Source organism: Cervus canadensis, chromosome 12 (genome assembly GCF_019320065.1).
Source record: "Cervus canadensis isolate Bull #8, Minnesota chromosome 12, ASM1932006v1, whole genome shotgun sequence".
NCBI lineage: Eukaryota > Metazoa > Chordata > Mammalia > Artiodactyla > Cervidae > Cervus > Cervus canadensis.
Genome location: NC_057397.1, coordinates 59,220,962 through 59,246,029, shown reverse-complemented (window position 1 = coordinate 59,246,029; position 25,068 = coordinate 59,220,962). Strand labels below are relative to the sequence as shown.

Genomic DNA, 25,068 nt, shown 5'->3' with positions numbered 1-25,068 from the left:
GGAACCTTACCAAGACCTTGAACACAAAAGAAATCTTTATACTTAGGTGCTCAACAACAGGGGCCACTATATGCAGTGAATATATATTGAATGAATACATCAAGGTGAATATATCGATTAGCCTTCTAGAGGGAAGACCCTCAGGATGAGTGATGTTTAAGTAAGCAGGAAGAAAGTCAGAGGTAATGATTTCTCTGCGGTAGAAGAGACAGAGATTGCTTCTTTGAGTCAGGACCTAAGGACTACACTTCTGATGATTTCAAGTACTGAGTTTGACGAACACATGGAGCTGCAAGCCAGTGGGAAGGCTGCCATTTTGGCAGCTTTGTCAAGAGAAAAAAAGACGGCTAAATGAGCTAAATCTTACCTGGCCCAGAGAAATTCCCCAGCTTTACTATAAACCATTAGAGCAGAAAAACTAGGTTTAGAAGCATTGAAAACAGGCCAAAAAGGAGAGTCAAGGAGACAGCAGGATCTAACAATAGAAAAGTAGGCAGTGCATTAGACAGAGTAGGTGTGAGAAAGAGACAAAAGCAGATAGACTAGGCAGTGACCAAGGGAAAGTGGCTCAAGTACTGCTGTCCGCATGAGACTCTCCTACAGAGACGGGCCCAGCCAGCAGGAGGCAACAAGGGAGATCCCACTAATGCATACAGACCATCTCAGTGGAGCCCAGATCTCCTAGAACCAGCAGTAGCATTACTATGCAGGGTCGCTCTTCCAAATTTGTGAACAGGATATGTTCCTAAAGCCCATTTACAATTTAACTGGCCAACAGAGGTCCATCTAGCCAAAGCTATGGTTTTTCCAGTAGTCATCTATGGATGTGAGAGTTGGACTATAAAGAAAGCTGAGCGCCAAAGAATTGATGCTTTTGAACTGTGGTGTTGGAGAAGACTCTTGAGAGTCCCTTGGACTGCAAGGAGGTCCAACCAGTCCATCTTAAAGGAAATCAGTCCTGAATATTCATTGGAAGGACTGATGCTGAAGATGAAACTCCAATACTTTGGCCACTTGATGCGAAGAACTGACTCATTTGAAAAGACCTGATGTTGGGAAAGGTTGAAGGTGGGAGGAGAAGGGGACAACAGAGGATGAGATGGTTGGATGGCATCACTGACATGAGTTTGAGTAAGCCCCGGGAGTTGCTGATGGACAGAGAAGCCTTGCGTGCTGCAGTCCATGGGGTCACAATGAGTCAAACATGACTGAGTGACTGAACTGAACTGAACTGAAATATATTTTTCTCCAGAAATTATTTTAATTAGGTTAGACACTTATGCCAAATCCCCCAAACCTATTTAATCTGTATGTACCCAAAGTCCACATAGGTACAGATATTTCAGTAATTTCCAATTACCCCATACATTCCAGTTACTCTGGTTGCCTAAGAAATAATTCTAAAATGTATGGACTTAAAGCAAGAGCAATTTTTATTTTGCACATGAATTTGTCATTTAGGGCAGGATTCCGCAGGGATCACAGTGGTAAAGAATCTTTCTACCAATGCAGAAGACACAGGAGACACAGGTTCAATCCCTGGATGGGGAAGATCTCCTGGAGTAGGAAATGGCAACTCACTCCATTATTCTTGCCTGAAAAATTACATGGACAGAAGAGGCTGGTGGTCTACAGTCCATGGGGTCTCAAAAGAGTCAGATATAACTGAGAGACTGAACACGCAACACAACTCAGCAGGGACAGTTTATCTCTGGTTCACTTGGCATAAGGAAGGATAAGGGAGACCTGGGGCTGGGGCCTGGAATCCTTAGAAGGCCTGCCCACTCACACATCTGGTTGCTGATGCTCCTTGTCTGGCTGAAATCTTAGCTGGAGGTGTTAGCTGAAACCTACACGTGGCCCCTCTAATTGGTCTGGGCTTCCTCACAATATGGTGGTTCCTTTCCAAGGGCAAATGCCATGTGTAAGAGAAACAAAGAATAGCTGAGAGAAAAAGTATGTTGAATTCTTTTTATAATCCAGCCTTGGAGGTCATCTGGCATTGTTTCCATTGTGCTGTATCAGTTGGACCAATCACAAAGCCTGTGTGGGTTCAAGAGGAAGGCGATAGACTCTACCTCTTGAGGAAGAGCAGCAATACTCCAGAAAAGCTTGGGGGACGGGGTAGATATAATTACAGGGCCATTTTTAGAGAGTACAATGTGTCACAACATGTAACATTACTTCTAGGAAAAAATACAATATGCTTGCGTGCATGCTCAGTCGCTTCAGTCTTCTTTGACTCTTTGCAACCCTAGGGACAGTAGCCCATTGGGGCTCCTCTGTCCATGGGGATTCTCCAGGCAAGGATACTGGAGTGTGTTTCCATCTCCTCCTCCAGGGACCTTCCCAACCCAGGGATTGAACATGGGTCTCCCACACTGCAGACAGATTCTTTACTATCTGAGCCACCGGGGAAGTCCAAAATACAATATATTTCAGCTTAAAAGGTAATATAGCGTAGTGACTCTAGAGCCAAATACCTCAAGCTCTGTTATATACTGTGTGTTATGTTGGGCAACTGGCTCAAGCTCTCCTTTCCTCAGTTTTCCTCATTTATAAAACCAGGATGTTGTGAAGGGAAAAAATAGTTATTTTGAAAAGAGCTGTCAACTACAAATTGGCACTTTCCATCTACCTCTACAAGGTTTAAATCACATGCTGCCCCAGTTGCTGACCTTCAACATCCCTGAAAGGAGTTCAGGGTGGTGCTTCAGAGATGAAGCACTCTTTTCTTTTGGGGGAAAATTGGCAGAACAGGTCTTTAGATAGTTAGATATTTTCAGGAGCTGATTTTATGAGCCCAATTGTTGTATCTCCTCATATCTAGCAAAGCACTAAAATCCTTCTTGGTGACAACTGTTCTTGTGACTAGAAAAAAGCATCATGAGACTAACAGAAATCTTCTGGAAAAATATGGACTTCATTGCATGTACTCTCCCTTCACCAAAATCACATATATTGACCTACCCACCCACACCCCAACCTCTTGAGAGCTAGCTGAGGTGCTGTCTCCTGGGCTGCAGTCCTCATTTTGCCCCCAAAAAAACAACTCAAAACTCTCATGTTGTGCATTTTTTTCAGGTACCGGAGCTTAGAAGACTGTCTACCTTTCTAAGTGTCAGCTGTTACCATGACATCAGGATACACCTTCTCCAGATTTGGTACCGGTACTTCCTGGGTCCTGGGGGGACACTGGTGGTGGCAGGGATAGAAAATGAATAACAGTTCACATTGTTGTTACCTAATACTTGTCAGTTACCATGCCAAATAAGTTGACTTCAGAATCTGTAAGGTAAGTGGTAGTTTAGTCGCTAGGTCATGTCTGACTCTTGCGTCCCCACTGGCTGTATCCCGCCATGCTCCTCTGTCCATGGGATTTTCCAGGCAAGAATACTGCAGTGGGTTGCCATTTTCTTCTCCAGGGGATCTTCCTAACCCAGGGATCAAACCTGGGTCTCCTGCATCGCAGGCAGATTCTTTACTGAGCCACCAGGGAAGCCACATAAGGTAGGTACTAATTACTATTATATTATCCAGGTGAGAAACTGTGACTTTGGTAATTTGCCCAAAGTGACAGCTGCAAGTGGTAGAGACAGGATTTACCTCTAGATCAGTTTAACTAGATGGAAGGAGCCTGAATCCCTGGATTACTGTGTGGAGTGGAGCCCTTCTCCCAAATCTAATTCATGGGTGACTTAAAAAGGAACAATCCTGCATTATGCCATTGGAATTTGGGGCTATTTATTGGAGCAGTGAACCTATCTTGACTGGGTTAGTACAGGGAAGACAGGATTGATACACTTGAGCACAACTAACTTAAGGATTTCCTTTCAGAAGATGAAATGGCTCTTGCTATTTGCATAAGGCAGGGTATGTGCATAAAGGAAAATTATTCTCGAGGTCAGTCCCTGCCAGTCTCATATATCTTCTCAACTAGGAGGACAAGTAGCCTTTGGGAATAGGGCTGGGCATACTGATGTGGAATCATTGACACTGATATGAAAAAGTGCCTGCAAATTAGGCTGGGTGATCACCAACTGAGGAATGCTTCTTCTAAGGTTTGACTCTGGTGTAAAATTCAGTGGTTCCTAGGTTGTTCACTTGTCTCTTTTCTTTTGTTTTTTGTTTTTTTTGTTGTTGTTTTTTTACCATACAGAGAAGATTCTCTTTTTGACTACACTGGCCAGCATGGCTGTGAAGGAGAAACCTTGGTTGCTGTCAACACTTAGGTCTCTGGGCAGGTCCCCTATATAAGTAGACTGTAAGTTCCATGATGGTGGAGACCTTGTCTGTCTTGTTCACCACAGTATTCATAGTGTCTAGTCTAATGCCTGGCACACAGCAGGTGCTCAAAACTTATTGAATGCATGAAAGACTACAGGCTTGAATAAAAAGCTCAAGCAAACAATAGTCAGAAGTCCATAAAGTAACTTGGGCTCTTCATGCCAGTGGCAGCTATTACTCAAGGACCATTGAGGGAGAAGCCCAAAATGCCTGCTATGAACTATGGGTTCAGTAGCCACTTAATAAAATGCTTGCTGATTGAGTGATGCTGCCTCAGGCTGAACCTGATGCATGGTAAAATGTGGGAAGGCATAGGATCGGATAACCACTGTGGGCTGCTATTTTTTAATTTATCTCCAAGGATGTCGTAAACATGGCCGTCACAAAATTCGTCGTGGTTTTAGTTGTATGAATCAGATGAAAGTCTGTGGGAGTCAGCAGAGCAGTGAGCCAAAGAATACAACACTCTTCTCAGCATTTACCTCTAATGGATGGGGTTTAAATTCATCAAAGTAAAAAAATTCTAGGACAAATCTTCAAAGAATTCATCTTTGAGTAAAAGCAATATGCAGTCTGGTTTTCTTGCGCTCATTGAGTTCTGGAGAAGGAAATGACAACCCACTCCAGTATTCTTGCCTGGGAAATCTCATGGACAGAGGAGCATGGCAGGCCTCAATCTATGGGGTCACAAGGAATTCGACAGGACTGAGTGACTAAGCATGCACTCATTGGGACAGAATTCAGAAAATATGGACAATTCTCCCATTAGGACAGGCAGCAGCTGGGATATCTTGCAGACTACAGGTTTCTTTTCTTGAAAATCAAATATTGAACTTTAATGTAAGTATACTATGTTTTCCATTAGTGCCAACTAAATTTTAAAGGGATGCTATGTCTCTAATTAAAGGCATTTATAAAAATATGTCCCCCAAATCCCTAAAGCTCACCATAGAAATAATAAGCACAGACTGCTTTTGGTTTAGAGAATGTGGCTCCAGTGAATTTAAATATTTATCATATAATTTTTATATCAATGTGTTAATGAACATTAACTTTCATGGCATCACTTCTGGAAACAATAAAAAATTCTATATTTTGGAATGCTATTTCTGGTTGGATTTCCATCACAGGGCACCGTTAAAATAATGGTTGATTTCATGAAAAATAATGGCACATTCCTTTCTAAACTTGAAATTTCAAACACCAGCCATGAAAGAAGCAAACAATACAGCCTGGAGTCAGAGATTTTCAACTTTTTTCCAAGTTTCTTTATCAAATTGCCACAGAGACTCAAAGCCCCCAAAGCAGGTGTTCTTTCCTAGTCCAAAGAATAAGGAATGTTTGAGAAAATCCTCTTTTGTAATTCCCCTGAGAATACATGAAGAAACATTGCTAAGCATCCATTTCAAATGTTAGGGATTTGGATTGAGTTTAAACACCAGCTTGTGCATAATGTCATAGCTCCAATTTTCTTAGGCCAGGGTGACGGTGCTGATGTAACAGAAAGGATGGCTGGGACTAAACACAGGGTTGGAAACGCAATAATAGATGACATCAGCCAGCTAACTGCAAAGGCACCTGGTTAGTTGGGGAGGAAAATTAGGCAGTATCTTCTGCAAATTAAGAGTGACATGGAAATGAGGCAATTCTTACATAAGTCACTCTAAACAATAATATTAATATCTCCTATATTGTTCTTGAATATCCAATAAATCAAATAAGATTTTGCATTCAGATTACTTGGGAAGTGTCAGCATTCCCCATTTCATTTTCAATGTGTCCTGTTCTAAGAACCTCTGATAGGTGAACCTGTAGGCTCTATCCAGCGTAACTGAGATCTATATTACAATTGATCAATTTACACATTTGTGTGCTTTACATCAAACTGAAAAGTGACATAAGTTCTCTAATGCTCATTTCAATTGTCATGAGCACACAAACTATCTTCTAGAATATTCCTGCAGTTACGAACGATTTCATATAACATCCTGCATTCTTCATCTGAGTACTATTGCTTGTTTCTTTGACTGGATAAAAGTCCCTTTGTAAACAGTTATAGTCTTACTTCTTTGGTCCATGGCTTTAACTTGTATAAATTGTATTAACACTGTGAGTTTTTCCTCTTAACCCCTATTTAACCAGGCAGGAGGTCATACAGAAGACTACTTAAGGATTAAGGAGAAAAACAAAAGAAATTTACAGTTTGGTAACTCTGTGGATACCATCCCTTTCATAGGGAAATTAGAGAATATTGTGAAATTCACACACTCAGAGAATAAAATCCGATGTGGTGGAACTGATATGGAAACAGTGGTGTGGGTTTTGTCCAGTGCGGTTCCAAGACCTTTCAGCATCACCAGCTTACATATCATTTAACTCAGAGGTGGACAGACTTCACAGGATCCAGGAACTTGGATGGGAAAAATATTATATCTTTAGTTTCACTAACCTCAAACTGAAATTTAGTATCTTTCAATTAAAATGTAGGCCACAAACCACCTACCACCTTTCCTGTGATTTTGTTGCCAAGAGAAGTCACAGATATTCTCACATCCTATTACAGTCACTGTAGCCATCTCAAAATACCTTTACACTCATTACTACTTCACAATTATGGTAGTTATTATAACTGCTGCCAATTTGGTTTATTTAATAATGAATTATTAACAACACACATTTCACAATTTTTAAAAATCTGGCAAATGTATTTCAATAAAAGTAGTTTCCTTTGTAATCCTGCATACCTTATTATGCATTTAAAAACATCACTCTAAAAAGAACCTATAGGCTTTGTCAGACTGACAAAAGGTCTATGACATCCAAAAGGTTACAGTCCCTGAAACTGAAAGCATTTGATATGCAACATCCAGGTTTCTAGAGTAAATCATTTCTTGTTAGTATCTTTTGAAGTTGAAGCAAACTTAACCTTGAAATCAACACAGTCTCAATGCTGTAAATAGATGATTCTGATGAGAGTCCTTTTTCCCCCTTATTTTGCCATAAGGAAAGACCTGTAGATTCTGAAGTAGCTCCGCTATTATAGCTTAGGCTGCTTTCTTCTAATGATAAACTTTGTCATTGACATTTTGCCAATCAACATTGAATTGTTTACTTATTCTGTGTTGCTAAAATCCAGTCTGTTTTATTAAGGAATTGAATACAATTATTTTATAACTCTAAAGCATATAGAGAGCATCAAGAAAATCATTGCTACCTGGAAAAACTATAATGATAATTCCTAATTTTGAGTAAAAGAAGCAAACATCAAAATACCCCCATCAAAGATACTGTTTTTAAATGACAGTGCTACTCGCTATTGGTCCTATTCATACTTACTGGAAATATTGCAAATCAATGAACATATTTCTAGAAGTGTTAAGAATATGACCTCTGAGTTATTATGAGAGAAATTAAACAATGAGATAATGCCTCAGTAGTTGTGCCTGGAGTGTAAGCACATTAGATTTTTTGGAAAATCCTCCATGGAGACTCTGGCCAAAAATAGACATATCAAATGCCAGCAAGTCAAATGAATATTCATTCATTGAAAGGTATTGAGAAATTATTTGTGCATTCACAACTTATTTTTGAAGCTACTGTTCAAAGTGTTCATCTCCAAGAGTAAAATAAAGGTGATCAGAATTCAGAAACTAACAAAGAATACAGAAAAGAACAATATTATTCTTGCATTAAATTTATATATAGCTTACATACTATAAAATATGTATTCTTCATTTAAATAGTCAAATGATTATTTTCTATTCATCAGTAGGTATATTAAATGTGCTGCTCTAAAAATTTTTTTTTTCCAGTTACATTGGTAAGATTTAGCTAGTTTGGTTATAAATCTAGGCTTCAATTAACTTGAATACCAGAGGTTTTCTTTGAATTACAAGCCACAAACATCACCCAACTTGTATGCAATGACAGAAAATTCAAAATTACTCAACCTGGGAAAGAAATGAACTACAGCAATGCAAATCCCCCCTCCTTCAATTTGCAGTACATATTGTTATAGGAATAGAGATAAAAAGCCTTCTTAATCACAGTTATCAAATTACTCCTTCAAGAATTAGAACAATTTTTAGTGACTATTTTTATCTGTGTTTGAATTAAAGTAGATCTACCTGTGATAATTTAGTTTTAGGGCTATTGCTTTCCTCTCTAGGTAATTATTTCAATTTTGAAACACAAAAATAGCTTACATGATGCCTTAGTGAAGACCATCCAACGCTTTCCTTTTCACAGCTGAATTTTCAGAGGAAGATACTGCAAATGTGCACATTTGCTCAAACAACCAAAAAGCAACTGCATGCGCACATGTCAGGGGTTCCACCCCAACTTCCTTGGCATAGTCCAGATTATTTTTCTCTAAACAGGAAGCTGTTGACAGTTTTCACTGGTATTTTCAGAATACTTGATTTACTAGAAAACCCCCAACTTTTGTTTCAAACTATAACGTTCTTTACCACTGTGCCTATTGTTGCTCCTTATGAATGCTACAAACAAGACAGAGACCAAATTCTGAACTATTTTAGGCTGATTCAGAATACGGTAGCAAATACATACATACATATATATATATATAAAGGCAAACTTAGCCACATATTGCCAAGCTGTGCTGGCGTCTTTAAACCCGAAACAATACTGAAGAGGAGATTCCTGGAATTCAACGGGGAATATCTGGCTCAAGCTGCAAAGTCTGTATCTCTAAACTATGTCACGTTAGCAAGTGCCGAACAAGGGAGGCGATTATATTTTAACCTACTTCCCAGAACATGAATCCAAATTTAACCAAATGCCAGAGATTCCACCCCAAATGAACAACTCAAAGCTGCTTCACATTTTTGCCTCCGGGTACAACAATAATTGCTCATGAAGACAAACTTGTAAGAGGTGAGAGAGAGGGGAAAGCCACTGTGATTTATAAACACGTCTTACTATTGTATATAAAGCAAGCTGATTACCTCACACAGCAGAAGTGCAAGATTTAACAGTCCATGCTCCGCAGCCCCTGGGACGCAGAAGCAGCAGCGTGGAGAGCAGCGGCGGCAGCCAGCACCCACCCAGCCTCTCGCAGGCCTTTGACCGTGTGGACTCAGCCACAGGCTCTGCCTCTAGCTGACGTCAAAGTCCCTGTCACATGGCCAGATGAAAGCCAAGAGAGCATTGGTTGTCGTAGCAACCACAGAACAGCTCTGAAATTATTTCAATAGGTCATCTGTCACTGTGGTGTGTATGTGTGTGTGAGTGCGTGTGTGTGTCTGTGTGCACACCCCACCACCCATCACGGACAGCTCCCCGACAACCTCAGCCCTTGAAGTGATGACTGCAAACTGCCAACAACTTTCCTCTTCAGGGCTGCGGAGGTCTGCTCCGCACAGTTACTGGCAGGAAAAGGCATGCCCCTCTCAAGTCCCACTGGTCCCACTGCCACCAGCATGAAGCTCGTGGCTCTCTCTCTCTCTGTGTAGAACAGAAGGAAAGAACTGAGAAATTCTGGGAGTAGTATTCCAAGCTAATTAAATCTGTTTGTAAGTAAATGGAATAAAAACTGAAGCTCAAAAGGGAGCTGGAAGAAAAGATATTTTTAAAATGATCTAAGAATCCGCATCCTTGTACTGAGTCCACGCTAGTAATGGCAAGACAGAGAAGAAGGGGTGTGGTGGCCCCGAGTCAGATCCGAGTCTGATGAGCCTCGTATGAAGTAGGATGGGGAATCAGGTGAGATGAATTTGGGATCTGTATATTGTGAACTGTCTATGCAGGAATGAACGACTGAAAGAGCTTCAAAGCACTGCTGCTTTAAAATACTTGACACTGAAAAGTTTCTTGGGCTTTTACTTTAGGGGTCACCATACAAGTGCTAAATTCTCCCCTTCAAAATACTCTTGTCCACATCCCCTTGGGACTCAGCATGGAGAAAAATGGGTAAGTGTCCCCAAACACAAACCTCAGTGAAAGTCTAGGGCAGCAGAAGAAAAGGACAGCCCTGCCTATTTTCTAACTTCAGCTTCGTTTCCCTTAGGACCAGCCTCACTTACTGCTAATACCACACACAAGGGCTTATTTCCCAGTTCCTTCTCCCTCTTAATTAACAGGAAGTCCATTCAATAAAATGAAATGAAACCCAGAGGAAGGTCTTCTGAAAAATACATTCAGAAAATGTATACACATTCAAAGAGGAAAGAGATTAACAGGCGAGGAGAAAAGATTGCTCTCAAAACCTTAAGGATCTTCCCATGCTGGAGTTATCGGGATGTCTAATCTGGATTCTTTAAACAGGAAAAAAAATAAAAAGTCTAGGGTGCTACAAAATACAAGTGGAAGCTAAGCCAGCTGAGAAGATTATATTTATGTCACTGCAAAAGAATGAAATTTCTTTGGTTCGAGTCAGGAATTGCTTCTAGAACAATAAGACTAATGTTCAAATTGTCTGACCATAGAATCCTCCTATCCCATCTCCCTCTTTCTTTACTTCTGTCCCAGCCCCAACTGGGAGAAAAGATACATTTTTATTTGAAAAGATAGCTTCCTGATGCTATTATTAGCTGTAGCACTGCAAAAGTAACATTAAAGTGTAAGGCTATAAGGAACACTCCCCCTTTCATTTCAGATTAATGATAGCTAGGAATTTACCTATTAGCGCAAGCTCATTGAATTCAAGGTCTATCTCAATGCCTCAAGATGCTGCACCGATGGCAGATTTCGGCCGCAATCACAATTCACAGATTTGTGCTTTGTTCCAGTGGATAGCTCTGGTTTTCTGTCAGAAATGCACATCACAGCGATGGAGGAGAGGAGAGAGAGCATTTCCTTCTAGACTTCCAGGGACCCATGTGCTCTGAACTGTCTGCTTTACCATCTCTTTGACTCTAAATCCACAGCTGCCTGATCAGCACTTCCTCTTTATGCAGAGAGACTGCAGTACCACAGTTTGCCTATAGGTGATGTCCTCTGAAACAAGAAGTTACCAGTTCTAAAAATTCCTAAAATTCTGGCCTTTAATTAGTTGAAGATTTAACCAATACCCACACTTTTTCATTTTGAATTTTCTATCACTTTTAAGACTAAGCATACTTTATTGTATACTGACTTAGGCACTCAATGTAAGTTAAAATTATCAGTGGACTGACCTTCAAAATGAAAAGTGGATAGTTGTAATTCTTTTCTTTGTAGCGTGCTTCCAACCTGCCGTCACTGATTTACCTTTGCAGGTCACCTAGAATTAGAGATTCCTCTTCCAACAAAGGAAGTTACTGATCTTCTGCAGGGTTGAAATTGTGGTAATGATCTCTTTGGAGCTCAGTGAAAGTATTGTTCATTTAGTTGTGTCTGATTCTTTGTGACCCCGTGGACTGTAGCCTGCCGGGGTCCTCTGTCCATTGAATTCCCCAGGCAAGAATACTGGAGTAAATTTTCTTCTCCAGGGGATCTTCCTGACCCAAGGATAGAACCCGGATCTCCTGCATTGCAGGCAGTTTCTTTATCATCGAGGCCACCAGAAAGTCTAAAAGCGTCATGCGTGCATGCTAAGTCGCTTCAGTCATGTCAGACTCTTTGTGACCCTATGGACTCTAGCCTGGCAGGCTCCTCTGTCCATGGGATTCTCCAGGAAACAGTACTGCAGTGGGTTGCCATGCCCTCCTCCAGGGGAATCTTCCTGACCCAAGGATCAAACCTACATTCTTATGTCTCTTGCATTGGCAGGTGGGTCTTTTACCACTAGTGCCACTTGGGAAACCCCAGGTTGCTACCAGTCTGGCTAATTAATCCAAATGTAGTTGGAAATATCATAGGAAATACACATGAGGGCCTTCTCTAACACAACCCACCATGTTGAAGAGAATACGAGTCATTTTCTTTTTAAAATAAAAACTCACTTTTTAGGTGAAAATGATTCACTGAATTTAAAAATACTCCGTCCAAAATAGTACTGCACTATAGTTTTCACTTGCTGTATGAATGTCAAGGTTGCCTATTATTAGTTTGACCACTTTGCCGGAAATAACTGGTAAATGCCACTAAACAAGCAGTCTAACTTGGGTTCACACACTTGAATTAACAGGTGGTTTAGACCATGAGTAGACAGCTATAATTAGCCTTTTATTTCTAGGTAGAAATGTTGCTGTGTCACTATCTCAACATTAGTGGGAAGGCCATAGACCTTCCCACTTACAGAAGTTTTTAGAAGCACTGGGTTCAAACCTCATCTGGGCAAGTTACTCAATGCCTACATCCTAAGGTGGTTATGAGGATTATAAAGTTAAGGTTTTCTAAAATTCTGACACCCTGCCACAGGGTAAGTGGCTCAAGGTATATGTCAATTCTTACTTATCTGTCTGATTCTGATAAGTTTACAAAGAGCTTCAGGAAAAAGATGAATCTTACTCGTCTCTACAACTCTGTGGTTAGCACAAGGCCCAGAACACAATGCGTGCTCAATAAATGTTGGTGACGCCTCTGTGCTTAGTCATGTTGGACTCTTTGAGACCTCATGGACTGTAGCCCGCCAGGGTCCTCTGTCCATGGGGATTCTCCAGGGAAGAATACTGGAGTGGGTTGTCATGCCCTCCTCCAGGGGATCTCCCCAACCCAGGGATCAAATCCAGGTCTCCTGCATTGCAAGCGAATTCTTTACCAGCTGAGCTACCCGTAGACTAGTAGACTAGAGCTACCCGCTAGACCAGTAGACTGGGAAATAAATGCAGAGAAGGAAATGGTTTTTTCTTTCTGCTAACAAAGGAGAGCCTCCCTTTAACCCCCCAAAAAGGCCAAAGAAGGAAGAAAAAATACTGAGTAATCACAAAATTTTCTAGCAATGAATGAATTTAAGTAAATTTGTCAGGTAAATCAAACTTATCCCTACGAAATCATGTCTATTATAAGTGTACGTAAGTTATATACTGATGTATTTTATGGCTATTGCTATTGATATTGGGTAATCTTTTACATTAACTGATCAGTTGAGCACCCACTATATCTGGAGCATCTTTTTAAGTGCTATAGGTGTATTAAATCATTCACTATAATAACTATGAGGTAGGAGGTATTCTTTTCCACATTTCAAAACTAAAGAAACTTAAGCATAGAGAAGTTAAATAACTTGCCTGTCTAGTACATGGCAGAGTCAGTATTTACACCCAGGAAACCTAGCTCCATAGATTTTGGAGATAATTTACATTTGATATATTTGTGAAAAGCACTGGATTATTTCTTATGGCTATTTTATACTTGGGGGTTGTTTTATTTTTAATTTCTAATGAGTGGGGGAAGCCCAGCTGATCTTTTTTGCGCTTGAGAACTCTGCTCATCTTAACTTAGCTTTGGCCTAAGGAGTAGCATGGGCTTTCCTGGTGGTTCAGACAGTAAAGAATCTGCCTGCAATGCAGGAAACGCAGGTTCAATCCCTGGGTGGGGAAGATCTCCTGGAGGAGGGAATGGCTACCCACTCCAGTATTCTTGCCTGGAGAATCCCATGGACAGAGGAGCCTGGCAGCCTACAGTCCACGGGGTCACAAAGAGCTGGACACAGCTGAGTGACTAACACACACACACAAGGAGTAAGATGCCAAGAAAGCGTAATCCAGAACACTTGAATCAAGAAAAATGGGTAAAGTAAAATACTGAAAATATCCTAATAAAGCCACCCAAATTATTATAGTCTTAACCGAAGCAAATATTTGGGTCTCACAGGCTTCAGTAATTTTTGTTTCACAGTATAATGGAGTTTTTTTGTGTTCAAACTAATATTCTCACTGAGATAATAATGGGTAGATTTTTTTTTTAAGTGACTGGAAGGCATCAAAGAGTAGAAAGGGCAGCAATCTTTAAGTACCAAGATCTCAGATAAAAAGAAAATATATTGATATAAGCCCAACAATCTCCACATTATCTGTTGTGTTTTCCCTCAAACTACTTGATAATTCCCAAGTGGTACGGGACTCCTAGCATTCTCAAAACTGGAGAGACAAACTTTGTGTATCTGGATTGTATTAATGTCAATATCCTGGTTATAACACTCTACTACAGCTTTGCAAGATGTTACTTTTAGGGAGAAAGCGAAGGGAGAGCATATGGGTTCTTTCTGTATCGTTGCTCACAACTGCATGAGAATCTACACTTATCTCAAAATAAAAGTTTAATTAAAAATTTTAAATGAAAGTGACATATGACATTTCAGTCAAAAATTGAGGGTATTGTTTCAATAGAGTTACATACATTTCTGAAGAATTGTTTAAGCAGAAGAAAAATGATCCTAGATGGAAATATAGAGATATAGAAAGGGCAGATATATGAATTTAGATGAATACTACCTTTATAAACCCCAATGTATTATAGGAGCTAACATGTATATAGATTCAAAATATAGGGCAACATTAGCACAAAAGGTAAGAGAAGATGAGAATCAAAGTTTTCTAAAATTCTTATATTCTGGTCAAAATCCTAATTAGTGTTCATGGCCACAGAAGTTTTTTCCAACACATTATAAATTATCAAAACCACAGAGTATACTCTTTGTACACAGGGGAACAAAGCTAGGACTCAATATTAAAAAGACAAATAGAAAATCTCTAAACGGAAACCAAGTAATACATTTCTAAATAACCCATGAAAAAAAGATTTACATTCCAGTGTAGAAATATTTTGAACCGAACAACAAAAATGTAATATACCAAAATTTACATGCACCTAAAGCACTATTTCCCTGGGGCTCAGATGGTAAAGAATCTGCCTGCAATGCAGGAGACCTAGGTTTGCTCTCTGGGTCAAGAAGATTCCCTGGAGAAGGGCATGGCAACCCACTTTAGTATTCTTGCCTAGGAAACCCCATGAACAGAGGAGCCTGGTGGGCTACAGTCCATGGGGTCGCAAAGAGTCGGACACAACTGAGTGATCAACACTCTCTCTCTCAGAACCATAACTGTCTTTTACTGTCAGACACTCTTGCACATTAATAAACCTGACTTTTACAAATCATCAAGGATTAAGGATTATATTCCGTCTTACTGCCAAGAGATAAAGAAATAGACTCTAAAACATGAGGAATCTAGATACTTTCTTGTGGTGCTTGTGTTGAAATGCAATTCCTATAAACAAGAATATGGCATCAGTCCTGAAATTTATCTGCAACCACAAGTCAAACATTTTGCTGAGTTTTTGTCCAAAATGTGAACATCAAGGATTCCTGCTGCATTGCAATCAAAAGTGTTTGAATTTTGGAATCAGGTACACTCAGATTTAATTGTGGGCTCCCCAATCATGACTTTTCATCTCTGTGACTTTGGACAACTTACTTAACCTTTCTGAATCTTCATTTGATTATCTGTGAAACAGCGATAACTAATGACCTTGCAGGGCGGTGATAAAGAGTGATGCTCAAGTTTAGTAGTGCCTCTGAAATAGCTAAAGAGAGAGCTAAACTTCACAATTAGGAAGGATAATTAAGAAATGTGCTAATTAGGGTCCATTTTACCCTAAGTTTATGCTGTCTAAAGAATAAACTTACATGAAGTGATTTCTGATTTTCATGGAATTCCTTAGTAAGTAAATTACAATAACTCTTAACATCAAGAGAACTATGAATTTGCATTTATAATGAATTTGCATTTTCATAGCCTATATTTCCACTTTATAGCATTTAGTGATAGTTAAAACCACAGCATAGAATCATAGTTAGCCTATTAAGTTATTCATTTTACATAAAAGAGGGAAAACAGGATTAAACTTGCATTAGCTTCTCTTCTAAAAAATCCATCCCTAAAAATGCCTGCATCACATACTTCAAAAATGGCAAATTCCTAGTTCTTTTATTAATGTGAAAACTCTTCCATAATAACCCTCACACAGACTTATAGAAAACAAATGTGTTAACAATGCAAAAGATGTGACTCTTGCTTTAATAAAATCAATGTATATAAATCCTAATGTACAAAATAATTAACTAGGACATTTAAAGCATAACTACCTTCCCTGGTGAATATAAAATGCAATTCAGTTATAGAAAGGGGGCTTCCCTGGTGGTTCAGACAGTAAAGAATCCGCTTGCAATGCAGGAGACCCAGGTTCAATCCCTGGGTCGGGAAGAACCCCTGAAGAAGGGAATGGCTATCCACTCCAGTATTCTTGCCTGGAGGACAGAGAAGCCTGGCAGACTACAGTCCGTGGGGTCACAAAGAGTCAGACAAAAAAACAATTTATTACAACTTTTCAAAAAGACATTTGTCCTAAAGGAGATTGCCATCTTCTTGACTATTGCTCTAATAGGCTACTGAGTTCAGTTACCATGTTTAGGCAACATGATTAATGCTCTTCTTCCCTGCTCCTGAGGTGTCCCTGCTTTAAACCCAGGAAATTGTGAACTTGTTATCCTATGTGTCAGAGGTGAATTAAGGTTGTCTATTAGCTCACTTTAAAATAGGGAGATTATTCTGGAATATCTAGTGACACCAATGTGATTATGAAGGTCCTTAAAAGTGGAAGAGAAAGGTAGAAAGATGGCTGCGTGGAAAGTTCTTGGCCTGATGTTGCTGGCTGTGAAGATGGACAAAGGGCCATGAATCAATCAGTCTTCCTCTAGGAGCTGGGAAAGGAAAGGAAATTGCTACTCCTGAGCGTTTGCATCCTCCTAAAATCTGTATGTTGAGAACCTAACCATTAATGTAATAGTATTAGGAAGTAGGGTCTTTGGGGATTGCTTAGGTCTTGAGAGTAGAGCCCTCATGAATGGTATGAGGTGCTTATAAAAGAGGCCCCAGAGAGCTTGCTTGGCCCTTCCACCACATGAGGACACAATGAGAAATCTACGACCTAGAAAAGGACCTTCACCTGATCATGAGAGCACCCTGATCTTGGACTTTCAGGCTCCAGAACTGTGAGCAATACATTTCTGTTGTTTATTAGCCAGCTGGTTTATGGTATTTTTGTTATAGCAGCCTGAATGGACTAAGAAGTGAATCCACTCCTAAAGCCTGTGAAAGGGGACACAGCCCTGCCTACATCTTGAGTAGAGCCTAGTGAGACCCATTTAGGTTTCTGGCCTCCAGAACTGATAGATAATAAACGTGTATTGCTTTAGCCACTAAGATGGGGATAATTTGCCATGGCAGCAATAGTAAACTAACGCAGCAACAGGTGTGTCCTGGGCACGTCTCCCAAGTGCAACTTTGCGGGAGAAATGAAGATGAACTCAGCCTCAAGCAACTAGCAGGGCAGAGGAAGGGAGACAGCAAATATCCCACGAGAAGCACAGCAAAGTACTACAGAGCTTCAGTGGGGGGAACTGTCCTTCTCAGCTGGGAGCAAATGCATTACCAGAAAATCTACAGCAATATCTTCACATCATACATTCCAGAAGGCCAAGGACTGCCCTTCCATCAAGTCCTCTGATTCCAGAATTTCCATCTATGAAAGGACTTCAATTGCAATAACAATATTTTCAAGGACTGGGCTGACGTTCAAGTCAAAGAATGTGCTAAACAGCGAGCAAGAAAAGAAACCGAGGGACCACACTGCTCTCTCGCTGTCATCTACGAGTAAGATGTAACTCAGTATTGCAGGAAAGAGTGTATTCTCTGGCTGGGTGGAATGGGATGTTTTGGTTTTTATAAAAACTTTTTATTTCATATTGGGATATAGCTGATAACAATGTTGTGATAGTTTCAGGGGAACGGGTGAAGGGACTCAGCCATACATACACATGTATCCATTCTCCCCCACACCCCCCTCCCCTCCAGACTGCCGCATGACATTGAGCAGAAATATCTGTGCTATGCAGCAGGCCCTTGTTGGTTATCCATTTTAGATAGAGCAATGTGGACCTGCCAATTGGAATGGGGTGTTTTATACCCAAAGCGATCCTGGAGGTCTGTCCTGTTAAATCTGCCTTGAGGATGTTTTAATTTCCTGTATCTTATCTGTGGAAAGCAACAACATTTTTCATATTGATGCCAACCAGAGAACCAAAAGCAAGATCTCTCTGAAGAGGCAGTGTGATCACTGAAATGGTGCTGCATGGAGACCCCTGGGATATGGCTCCAGACCACCAGGACCAAGACAGCCTGAGAGTTAAGCTGATTGCCAGAGCTTTTAGGGCCTTGATTTTTTTTTTTTTAACATGTAAAATGAGATGTTCAATGATTGACTTTCCCATAGTGTAAGGTTGTTGGCATCCTCAGGGCTCAGTCATGAGATCAGTAACCTCACGAAATAGAAGTGAGAGCCCCCAGTGCTGGGTAAACTTGTGCCAGGGCTGGAGGGACTCAGAGAACTTTCCAGAGCAGCAAGATTTGACATTGGCCTTTTCGCCAAGAAATTTTGTTATGAGGAATTTCACCATGCAACACTCAATTGCCAGTATAGAGAGCTTAAACAGGAATGGGAGTAGAGAAGCAATTTGGTAGAGGGCGGGGAGATTGAGGCGACCCTCCCCAAAGGAGGAGAATCATGAAGTCAAGATGAAAAGAAGACTCCTGACTCATTGAGGCTGTTCGCTTGGGAATGAGTAACAGAGGAACCTTTTAAACAAGGATGAGGGGCTTGGAGTCTGAGTCCTACATCCCGAGTCCCCAGCTGAGTGTCTGAGCTCCGCAGGCCTCTCCAGTTCCTCCAGATTCCTTGGGGTCTATGAGCACCTCAATAGCGAATGAGTAACTTCTCTTTTTGCCTTGCCAGCTTGAGTGGATTTTCCATCATTTGAAGCCACTGAGCTCTAATATATACATCATTGGCCCATCTTTGTCCTTCACAGAATTAGTGTCACTGATTCCTCAAAATGGAAGAGAATTTTATCTAGATTTATTGATATCTGACCTAGATATCGATGATATTTGCATTCATTCGCTCTTTCACTTTCACTCACTTATTCACCTAATAATCTTCAACGAGTGCTTTCCATGTGTGTCAGGGGAATAGCAATGAATAAGAAAGACTTGGACTTTGGTCTCATGGAGTTTATAGTGATTGAATAATTACAACCTTTAGCACAGAAGGAGAGCTACCCGGTGCCCGCCATGGAGGAGTCCACAGTCTGGGAGTCCACAGAAAAGGTCTCAGAAGATATGACCCTTGAGTGCAGAAGAAAGAGTGAGTCAGTTGAGGAGCTGGGAGCAAGTCAGTTCACTGAGCAAAGAAAAAAATGGGCTTAAAACCTCTGAGATGAGAGGGTGCACAGCGTGTTTCAGGAATTGAAAAAGAGGCCAGGATGCAGAGCACTAAGAAAAGCAAGTGGCACATGATGAGCGAGCCGGTCGTGGGCAGCTTATGGGGGGCTTTGTAAACCTATGTAACCAGGTAACGGTTATCAGGTGGCAGACTGGATCCTAGGTTCATCTGAGCTCTAATACAAAGACCGATTAAATGTTTTTTTTTGTTGTTGTTGTTACTTTCTTTTCTTTTTTTTTTTTTTTATTTTATTTATTTTTTTTTTCCAGTGGGTTTTGTCATACATTGATATGAATCAGCCATGGATTTACATATATTCCCAATCCCGATCCCCCCTCCCACCTCCCTCTCCACCCGATTCCTCTGGGTCTTCCCAGCGATTAAATGTTTTTAAAGTTATGTTTTGGGTTTTTTTTTTTTTAAATTCCTGATTCTGAAGGTAAGACATGGTGATTACACAGAGTATGTATCTTCTATTGGCACAAAAAGCCCTATGCAAATGGCCCCCAAGTTACGTATCATCAAACAATCATCTTCAACAGATCTGTTAATCTGCAGACACTAGACAGCTTTAGAATGCCTTTAATGATAGGATTTGTCCAGATTGAGCCCCAGAAAAGTCTCAGGATTAGGCTTCAGGGTAAAAATCTGTCCGTTACACAGAGAACCCCACATGCTTGCCCATATTTCAGCTGCTGGCCCGTTTTTACTGCATGAAAATGTAGACTTGAAGATAATCAAGTGACTACACTTGGGAAAATATTTGATAAACTATATCTTCACATTCCTGGTCTCTTCGTGGCCTGGTCTCCAGAAAGTCTCTGTCCATTTCAAAATCAGAAGATGCTGTTTTCATCATTCAACCATAGAAGCTCTTAGAATGTCCCTGCCTCTCTCCCCACTGCCAGCAGCTCCAATTCCTTGGTCAAGCTCAAATAGCACTTCTCATCAGCATTCATATACCAGGATAGAAGAACTTGCCGAGTGGTTCAGTGGTAAAGAATCCTCCTGCCAATGCAGGAGACCCGGATTCGATCCCTGGGTTGGGAAGATGCCCTGGAGAAGGAAATGGCAACCCAGTATTCTTGCCTGGAAAATTCCGTGGACAGAGAAGCCTGGTGGGCCACAGTCCATGGAGTTGCAAAAGAGTCGGACATGACTTAGTGACTAAACAACAACCCGGATGGGAGCATCTTGTTCTTCCTCCTGGGAAGGCTCTGCAAGGAGGCTCTGAGGAATCAACCTTTCCCTCCAAGCTGGAGTGGCAAGAGGACGAGCCCCGCGAAGCCTGGGCAGTGCTTAATTAAGATGCCATCCTCTTCGCAATTAATTGGCAGATTGTTTTTCAGAGTTCAAGCCTTAGAATTTGTACCTTCTGGATTGTCATTTTATTTCCCTGCCACCCACATTAAAAGAAAAGTTTCTTTTGCCTACCTTTGCAGTTCCCAAGCCTAATAATAATCACAGTTTCAGCCTCTTGCCTTGAGTTTCTGACAGCATAAATAATGCAGGTGCACTGAAATAAAATGTAGCTCTGCTGGCTTTTACTTCTTTAGCCAATCAGCTATCAAAAAAAAAAAAAAATTAAGAGACTGAATTGATAGAAAGATGCATTTTACTGTCCAGCTGCCAAGAGGGCACTGCCTACAATGAGGATTTCGGAATAATAACCCTAAAGAGAGGAGGTTCAGAGCGTCCCATTCACAGCAGCCGCAGCCTGAAAGACACATTGTTCCTGACAGGTCAGGTGGAAGACCCCTCGCGTGAATGCGGCATTCTGAGGAAATGCTAAGCCATCCCATTTTTAAAAAGACCCTCTGACACCAGAAATTTCAACCATGATTTGGTTCTCAGGGAGCAATCTCTTATCCTCACAGGTGTGGGATAATCAGGCATCTAAGAACTGCAGCTTCTCCAAAAACAGCTGCGGAAAGGATGAAGATACAATTGGTCCATTTAGAATCTGTGTGGTGGATTCCCAGGCTTAATGCTTGCATTCTGAGAGCTGTGGCAGGGTTGAGAAATGCGGCTTTCTAGCTGATGGAAAGAGGAGGACCCCTAATAGAAGGACTTCACCCCTGGGAGGCATCGGGACTGAGAAATACATTTTCTAAAATGTCAACATATATAAACATTATAAAGGGAAATGCTCCAAAATTACATATTCACTCATTCCATTATCGGGCTTAATACCTTTACCCCCATTTTTTTCTCATGCTCTCTTCCAAACTTTAATGCTGACAGGAAAAAAATGACCATAGTTACAATGATAATATTTAGGTATGATTCTTTTGGGGGGGCTTGTTTTGCATTTGGCAGTGTGCTGAGTGCTTCATGTGAATTACCTCATTTGATTTTTCACAATAGCCCCATGAGGTAAGTACCATTATTATAGCCCTGAGGACACTGAGTTTTAGAAGAGTGACCATCCTGTGCCTGAGATGCCTGACTTAATCCATGGAGTCAGATAATTCACACAAGAGCTGGCACTCAAATCCAGAAGCCAAAGATTTTCCCTTTTTTTCATTAATTGTGGGCTGATTCATACTTTTTAAAGCCTTCAAAGCCTCCATATTTATCCTTTTCAGTTGCTATATAAATCTAATGAAATGATGTACCATAGTATATTTAATGTTAATTCTCTGATTGCTACAGTTTGCTTGCTTCTAGATCTTCTCTACTATAAATAGCAACATATAAACATCTAAGACGTGGGTTTGATTCCTGCGTGGGGAAGATCTCCTGGAGGAGGTCATGGCAATCCACTCCAGTATTCTTGCCCGGAGAATCCCATGGACGGAGGAGCCTGGCGGGCTACGGTCCACAGGGTCACAAATGTTAGCATATACTAACCCTTGACCTTTGGACTTCTCCAAAACAATACACTTGAAAATATGCAGCCAGTATTTGAATTATCTACATTGGCACCAGCTTTCTAATGCTTTCATAGCAGGAAGTGGCGAACACCCAGATACCTGGAAAAGCAACAGGGGAACAAAACCAAACAGGGACATTTTAATCCTCAAGTGTATAGAAAATTCATAGTAAGTAAACCTGCATGTGAAATTCCCAAGGAGAGTTTTGTAGAGGAAGTGAATAACACATGTGCAAGTAATCGAACATGCGCATACACACACACGAAGTGATTTATTCACTATCATACACTGGTGTCCCCCTGAAATTCATATGTTGAAGTTCTAACCCCCAATGGATAGTGTTAGGAGGTGGAAATTTGGGGAAGTGAAAAGATTATGAGGGCAGAGCCCTCAAGAATAGGATTAGAGCTCTACTGTGTTCTGAAGAGCTCCTCCTCGCTTCTACTATGTGACAATCCAAGAAGACAACCATCTGTGAACCAGGAAGTCGACCTGCACTAGACACCAATATGCCAGCACCCTGATCTTAGATTTTCTAGGCACTAGTCTTGGAGGAATACATTTTGTTATTTTTAAGCTATGGTAGTCTGTTATATTTTGGGAACCTGATGCGAAGAACTGACTCGTTGGAGAAGACCCTGATGCTGGGAGGGATTGGGGGCAGAAGGAGAAGGGGACAACAGAGGATGAGATGGCTGGATGGTATCACCGACTCAACGGACACGAGTTTGAGCAAGCTCTGGGAGTTGATGATGGACAGGGAAGCCTGGCATGTTGCAGTCCATGGGGTCGCAAAGAGTAGGACATGACTGAGCGACTGAACCGAACTGAACTGAACAGACTGAATTGTCTGTTATAGCAGCTTAAATGGACTGAGACATCTAAATTTGTGCTTGAAAACTCAGATCACTTCAATTCAAACAATTGCTTTTCCCCCCAGAAAGCTTCTAAATATTCAACACATAAATGAGCTAAGTCTTTCTGATTTCTCATTTACAAATCTTTTAAAAAGTCATTTAAATGTATTTTTATTGCAATCTGATGAAACTGATGGCTATTTTTTAATATTTATTTATTTATTTAGATGGTAAAGAATCTGCCTGCAATGTGGGAGACCTGGGTTGGATTCCTGGATCGGGAAGATCCCCTGGAGAAGGGAATGCAACCCACTTCAGTATTCTTGCATGGATAATCCCATGGACAGAGGAGCTTGGTGGGCTACAGTCCACGGTGTTGCAAAGAGTTGGAAGCAACTGAGCGACTAACACTTTCAGTTCCACTTTTATTTGACTGTGAGGGGTCTTAGTTGCAGCAGGTGAGCTCTCTAATTGTGGCTCTGTGGGCCCCAGAGTGCGAAGGTTCAGTAACTGCAGTGGGTGGGCTTAGTCACCCAGCAGCAGGTAGGATCCTAGTTCCCCAATCAGAGATCAAACCTTTGTCCACTCGCATTGCAAGGCAGATTCTCAACCACTGGACCACCAGGGAAGTCCTGACTATTATGTTTTTTAACCAATAAAAAGTATACAGTAGCAAACTGGTATTTATTAAGTACTTAGCAAATGGTAACTACAGTGTCAGAAACTTTACATACATGAACCAACATATTTTTACAATGATCTTTGAGGTGTAGGGGGTCTTCCCTGGTGGCTCAGACAGTAAAGAATCTGCCTGCAATGCAGGAGACTTGGGTTTGATCCTTGGGTTGGGAAAAGCTGCTGGAGAAGGGAATGGCAACCCACTCCAGTATTCTTGCCTGGGAAATCCCATGGACAGAGAACCTGGCAAGTTACAATCCACGGGGTCACAAAGAGTCAGATACAACTAAGCAACTAACACACACATGGAAGAGAGTATAGAAAAATTAGTAACCTTCTCAGGTCATGTAGCTAGTAAGTAGTGCAGAAGAATATGAATCAAGTCTCTGAAGATTGTGATTCCTGTGGCTTGGTCCTACACAGCCCATGAAGAGGGCGGGACCTTCCAAACCCACAGTTCCACAGCCACACATTTCTTGACCTCTTCCTAAGTGGTAGGCCTCCACCAGGTCTGGGGTCCAGAGATGAATGTGACCACCATAGTGGTCCTTAAGGTGCTTACAATCTACTGGGAGGGAATGACAGAAAAGCAAATGAATATGATACAAAACATATTGAAACCCGTGTTATAAAGAGATTCAAGCAAAGAGCTCTGGAAATTCAAGACAGGCACCAGTATGCACTGGCATATACACTGTTTCTTTGAGCCCACAGTAGCATTACAGTAGAAAAAAAATATTTCAGCAACCTATTTACAAATTCTGTTTCTCAAGATCTCTCTTGGGTTGCAAGTAAAAAAATCACTGTTTCTCCCCCAGGCTACAAGGCTCCCATGTGCTGTCTGGAAAGCGTCAGGCAGAGTTCTTGTGCTCTGGAGTATTAAATGAGAAATATTTGTAGACCAATGAGCATTTTCTGAAAACATAAGCCAAAGCTGCCTTCCTCCAAAACAGGCTAAAAAACAAATTTCCAAAGATAAACTACAGGATGCATTGTTTGAGTTTTTTCATTCATATTCCATCTTTAAATATTAAAAAATGGAAGCTATTTAAAATATTTGGGGAAGTGGAAAGAAAGCCAAGTGAACATTTATTGATTCATGAAGCTGGAAAGGGGGACGTGATGCTGTGCTGTTGCATGTCAGATGTGTCTAGAACACGTTTCTCTTTTGTGTGAAGGACAGACATGAGCTGTCATTTGCCTGTTCG

General features: G+C 40.9%; 1 protein-coding gene across 3 annotated transcripts in view; it reads right to left on the bottom strand.

Moving 5' to 3' along the window:
• The window catches only part of NCALD (neurocalcin delta), a 324,211-nt gene that overhangs the window by 78,784 nt on the left and 220,359 nt on the right, over nucleotides 1-25,068 (bottom strand). The window contains exon 5 of one of the 3 annotated variants that reach the window (XM_043483542.1): nucleotides 20,884-21,013. The exons of 1 other annotated variant lie outside the window; for it this stretch is intronic. The gene's annotated coding sequence lies outside the window, so the exon portion shown is untranslated. Of the gene's footprint in view, nucleotides 1-9,254; nucleotides 9,402-20,883; nucleotides 21,014-25,068 lie in introns of those variants that run through there. One more of the 3 variants, XM_043483541.1, reaches the window with a different exon arrangement.